Genomic DNA, 6,000 nt, shown 5'->3' on the forward strand with positions numbered 1-6,000 from the left:
ACAAATTTGAGAGTTGCTTTGTGGCTGTTATATACCCTTTTAAGACTAGATCTGTCTACAGTTTTCTCTTCTACAAAAACGAGTAAAACATGTTTATCAAAGATGCATTAATTACACTGACAGGACTGTATTTTGCTAAATTACAAAATGATAGTGGTTCCAGGGCTCGTACACAGGTTTGTTCATGTTCAGATATAGGGTCAGGAGATTATAATAGAGACAATCTGGGGTCAATAATCAGTCATGATGCTCTTACACAAGAGACGTAGAATGGAGGAGATAAATTTGAGACGGTGTCCGGTCCGTCAGAAGAGATTGATTAGTGAACACACAGGCATACAGATATAGACTCTTTAAAGACAGATGCATACGTGCAAACACCAGCAGACGTGCCTGCACTCACATGTACACTTGATGCATGCATAAGTGTCAGTCCCACTTGTGCACACACATATGCAGAAGAATTATTTATATATCTTTATTTATAATTTGGCGGGTGATGTTGATGATATTATGTTGAGATGTGGTAGGAGGAAGACCGTGGGATTTTCCTGTTTATAATGACATGTTTACAGCAACGAGTGACACCAGCATGAATAAAAAATAAAAAGCTAAGATATAAAAAAAGACTTTAGCACTCCGAGAGACATTTGTTGCTCAGAATTTTGGATTTCAGTCTTTTATCTTTTGCAAAATCATCCCAATGCTTTCCAAGACAGCAGGGGCTTGGTTTTGAAATAAAAGTACAGTATTGCAGATAAACACTTTATTACAATATGCTATGTGGATTTTAATGTGCAAAAAAAAATCAGTATACAATATACATCTCATCTCATCTCATCTTGAACCGCTTATCCGGGGTCGGGTCGCGGGGGCAGCAGCTCTAGCAGGGGACCCCAAACCTCCCTTTCCCGGGCCACATTAACCAGCTCTAACTGGGGGACCCGAAGCGTTCCCAGGCCAGTGTGGGGATATAATCAATTGTCATTTAATGTAGGATTTGTTGTTAAATCAGTATACAATATACATACATAATGTAAATTCTACATTTTGATGCAAACTGCACATAGACTCTGACTTTGTGTGAGGACAGCAAATATATTCTTGAATCTTCAGAGAAGACAATGTAATGGTCATTTGGATAAAAGTGACAAATTCCTTCTAATGTAATTGCAAACCAAGTGTCCAAGAAGTTTCTGCATGAATGTGCACCGACCAACACATATTGTTTGGGTCTCGTCCTAGAGGCTGTTGGTCTCTGGGAAATGATGTGTATACAGGACACACTCACACACGCCTTTCTCATTTTCTTGGCAGTAGTGAGGACATCTGTTGTTGCAGAGCAGTTGTTGCTTTACCTCTCCTCCAGTTCCTGTAAATCCTCTCTGCCCCTGCATGCTTCCATCCAGACATGGAAAAAACCTCTATGAACCAGCATGTTCATTTTTCTGGGTTCAGCACAAATGCAGTACACAAACACACAAACACAAACAGGGAAAACAAACGCAGTAAACAACTATCACTGCAGGCTGATATATTAGATCTTATTTACTCCTGCAAGCGTTTAGAGGCTTGAACGTAAATGCATTTCATGATTAGTTGCGTTGCACAAGCTGGGCCACTCTTTAGCTCATGTTGTAAGTAACATCTGCAATAGTTGTGCAAGAGTAAGCTGAGAGAGTATGTTGACTTTTCAGAAATCCATAGCCATGGTGACTATCGCTGATAGATAAATCCAGAGATTGATGCTAAAGCTTTGTTTGATATTGGTCAATGTGTGCTTTTGCAAGATTATCTTTTTACCACTAACATTGAACATAAATGTAATGTTGGTTTGAACAGTATCAAACCTGTTTACAAGGTAACAGTTGCACGTCATTCCTCTCACATTATCAACCTATTCAAATGAAATAGGCCCCACGGTGAGTAGTACATTAGATCAGTATGTGCAGCTGTAGAACTTGGTTTGGCTAAATGATCCATAGTTGTATTTAGCTTCTTGGGCTGTGGGAGATAATATATAATTAAATACTTACTACTAACTCCCCTCCAGTGTTGGGTAACATAACTTTCGAAAGTGACTTCTTACATTACAAGATCACTGCCATTAAAAAGTAACTTGTTACGCTGCAGTGTTACCATATCTCATTAAAGATTTTGTTTAATTACAAGTAGGCAAAACATAAAATTAAGAGGGTATTGGGGCTCACATATACCCTGACAAATGTATACAATATGTAATGGCAGCAATGTAACAAGAAGGATTATTTGAAGTAGTCTACGTGAAAGTAAATAGAAAACCTAGAGGGTACTGACAAGGGGAACTTGACCTGTGCAACCTCTCGGCTGCTAACAATCTGTCAGCAAACTGGGAAAAGGCTCTGTGATTTCAGTGTCCACCAAGACCACCTGTCCTCTGTTTCAAATGTAAAAAAGTCACCTTCCGAGTCTCCTCCCGGGCCAGATTCAGGCCGTGGTAGTCCAGTGGTTCTTGGGCGAAAATAAGCAGTTTACAGTTTACAGTTTAAAAGTAACGGACGGCTTTTTTGAAAGTGTAACTAAATAATTGACTTGTAGTGCAAAACTATTGTGTCTGGTTCCTCAAATAAAAAAAGTAACCTACTCTGACATGTTACTTGTAAAGCGTTACCCCCAACACTGCTCCCCTTTACATAGGAGGCATGTTTTAACATCAAAGGGACCACAGTAGGCTATGTAGTGTAACAACAGACACCAGTGTCAATGTAAATACAGACATTGCTTTTTCATCTTGAGAGTAAGAGGCATCTTTGTGGTTTGGTTAAAAAATATCTGGTTATCGGCCAAAATGAACCTGTAGTATGAGGGGCTTACAGATATTATGTTAACGTTATTGACTGGATCACAGTCTCCCGATTTCAAATCATCAATATTTCAAAGATGTTTTATGTTGGAATTTTGAGTTTTATTGCAATTGGTTGGAAGTTAAATTGCATCATATTACCCTCTGGTACAATGAAGTATACCTACTGTATATCTTAATCATTTTTAAACAGATTGTACTCGTTCGTCACTTTTACCTGTCGGAGGGCCATGTAGCCCTCGAAGAGCTGCATGGGTGTAGTAAGGCTGATATTTTACACTAAAAAGATGAGAATTAAAAATATATATATTTATAAACCTATTCTCATATTTAACATTTTAACATGTTATCATGATGTAGTTTGTCTTGTTATGAGATATTTTTCTCAATAAATAAATAATACCATTACCATTTCAACTTTGTTAGAACCATAAATAATTGTGTTTTGTTACGACAGTGATCTATAATTAGAAAAGTGAAATGGAATGAAACAAATTGGAACGTTATAACAATCTTTAAATGTATTATTACAACCATCATATGTACAAAACTGTAAAAAAAAAAAAGTTTTAATCATATCTGCATTTTCATATACTGTCAATGCAATATTTAGAGTCTGCATGATGCTTAATCGAAGCAGTGCAGAAACGTGATATGACTACAAGCTTAACCCTGAGGAGTCATTGATTTTCAACTATCCAAAAGTTCATAAGGGTTATTGCAAAAACTGTATGCAAGTGTGTGTGTGTGTGTGTGTGTGTGTGTGTGTGTGTGTGTGTGTGTGTGTGTGTGTGTGTGTGTGTGTGTGTGTGTGTGTGTGTGTGTGTGTGTGTGTGTGTGTGTGTGTGTGTGTGTGTGTGTGTGCAGGAGCAAACCTGCTTAGATTTGATCTGTTCATGACTGGGTATTGTAAGATATCCTCAGCTGTTTGTGTATGTGTGCATTGCAGTCAAATCATCAGTGTACGTGTCTAAATTATACTTTCCAATCAATTCAGAGAGCATGGCCACAGCACAGTTCACACAAAGGTTACATGTGAAAGTAAATCAGCTACAGTTCTTTCATGTCAATAGTATTCTACAAACCTGTAATATTAACTAAAATTTAACAAATGTTCTGTGGCCTTTTCTTTCAAATGCATCATTGTGCATTGAGCTCAAATTGTGGAGTGCAAACTGGCGTTGCTTCTTTCAGTATTGAAGCTTTTAAATACTGTATTGTGACGTACCACGTGGTGATGTGTTTGTTAAATACCTTTTGCCATGTTCGCCTGTGCATAGTCACAGACTTTTTGCTCATGGCTGCTCCTCAAGTATTTGTGCTCAAAACAAGGTTAATGTTATCATGCTTTTGTTCTTTTTTTGTCTGCATGCTAAGAAGCCAAATCTCAGAGCTCAACAAAAACTGGTTTGGACTGGATAAGGCCCTGCTTCTTCTTTGTGTTCTGTGTTCAGTGTGTGTGTGTGTGTGTGTGTGTGTGTGTGTGTGTGTGTGTGTGTGTGTGTGTGTGTGTGTGTGTGTGTGTGTGTGTGTGTGTGTGTGTGTGTGTGTGTGTGTGTGTGTGTGTATGTGTATGTGTTTCTGGCATAGCCTAATCTATTAGGACAAAAAAATGCACTAGCAATACCAAGCGTTAGAATAGAGTTACCTGGAGGTTTGGCCTCCCTGGCTGACATCAGTATTCTCTCTCATTTTAGTTTACTCTCTTTGCCTTTTCTCTCACCTACTTACAACCCCTGGAGAAAAACTGCTGGCCCAGCACTTTGTTCCCAGGACATTTAACTTTAAATGCCATTTAGTGACACTCTGATGCAACCAACTATGTAGAAGCAGGTAGTAAAGGACCTGATGACAATGTAATAACCCTGACTCTGCTGTGTCAGCCAGGGCTAATCAGTGATGTTTCTGAAAGACAGTGAGGTTTCCAGTGACCCACTTACAGAACAAGATGCATTGTGGGAAACAGAGGTTAAGAAATACCACAAGTGAGCACTGATATTGAAGAATAAGCTAAGATGAGACTTCCTCTGCAACTGTGGCCTCAAGGGAAATTTGAGTGGGTATAAGATGAAAGAAGGGTTTAACCAAGGAACATTTCATACGACATCTGCTGTACCTTCCATGGAATTAAAGTGGAACCTGTTAAAACAAGAAGAAGGTTACCCGCAGCTGATGTTGATTGAGTATTCCATGACAAAAACACTACTTTATCACGATGATTAATAGCTAATCTTAACAATGGGCCAACTGCATTTATTTATTATTTTTTGTCATGCCTTTGTCAGTCCACCACTGAAAAAGATCAATCTCAACCCAATTATTTTAGCAATTCAAGGCAATTTCACATAAGTAGGATTTTGATTTCTTTTCAAAACATCACTCTGATTGTAAACACCCAAGAGACAGAGAAACAACAGATGACATGTTGGCACCTGCACCTCCCAGATCTGTGCCAGCAAGCTGACAGCAACAGGGGCAGCAGCAGCTAGCAGCAGTACTACTCTTCCTTCCCCAAAAGCTACTCAAAAGGCAAGTGCAGTGTTCTTCAAGTAAAAAGTAAAGTACAGCTATCAGAAGGTTACTTTGACCTTTTCATGCTGTCGACACTCCACACAATGATCCTCAAAAACTCCTGCGTATCTTCTGGCCTAACACCATCTGCCAACAACTAGGCTACTTGCTCTGTCCAATCAAGAGAGCATAGATACCATCATCACGAGAAGGTGGTGGACATAGACTGGACACATAATGTGATGAGAATAGGCAAATGTAAAGGGAAGTAAGTAATTAAGTGCATAATACTTTGGATAGCTAATATAGCAGTCACAGCTTTAGATAAGACCAATCATACTCACTATCACTGTCATCAGATCTGAGCTTATAATTCTGACTGTATATGACTGTAAGCCTGTGAATCCTCTTATTTGTCCAGGTCATCGTTTGACTGAAATTGCTTTGAGGATATGACTGTATAAAAATCTAGATTTTTTTTTTTTTTTCAAGTATGTCAGAATGTCAGATTCACGGTCTCTGGTGTCCTGCCAAAACCACAGTGACTCTCGGTAAACTGAGCAACTTTCACATCTGCACTTTAGACCACACTCTGCTGCAACAACCAAAGCCAACCGGCTATATGCTCCCTGTTAATTTTACTGCAG

Source organism: Echiichthys vipera (genome assembly GCF_963691815.1).
Source record: "Echiichthys vipera genome assembly, chromosome: 8".
NCBI classification, from domain to species: Eukaryota; Metazoa; Chordata; class Actinopteri; order Perciformes; family Trachinidae; genus Echiichthys; species Echiichthys vipera.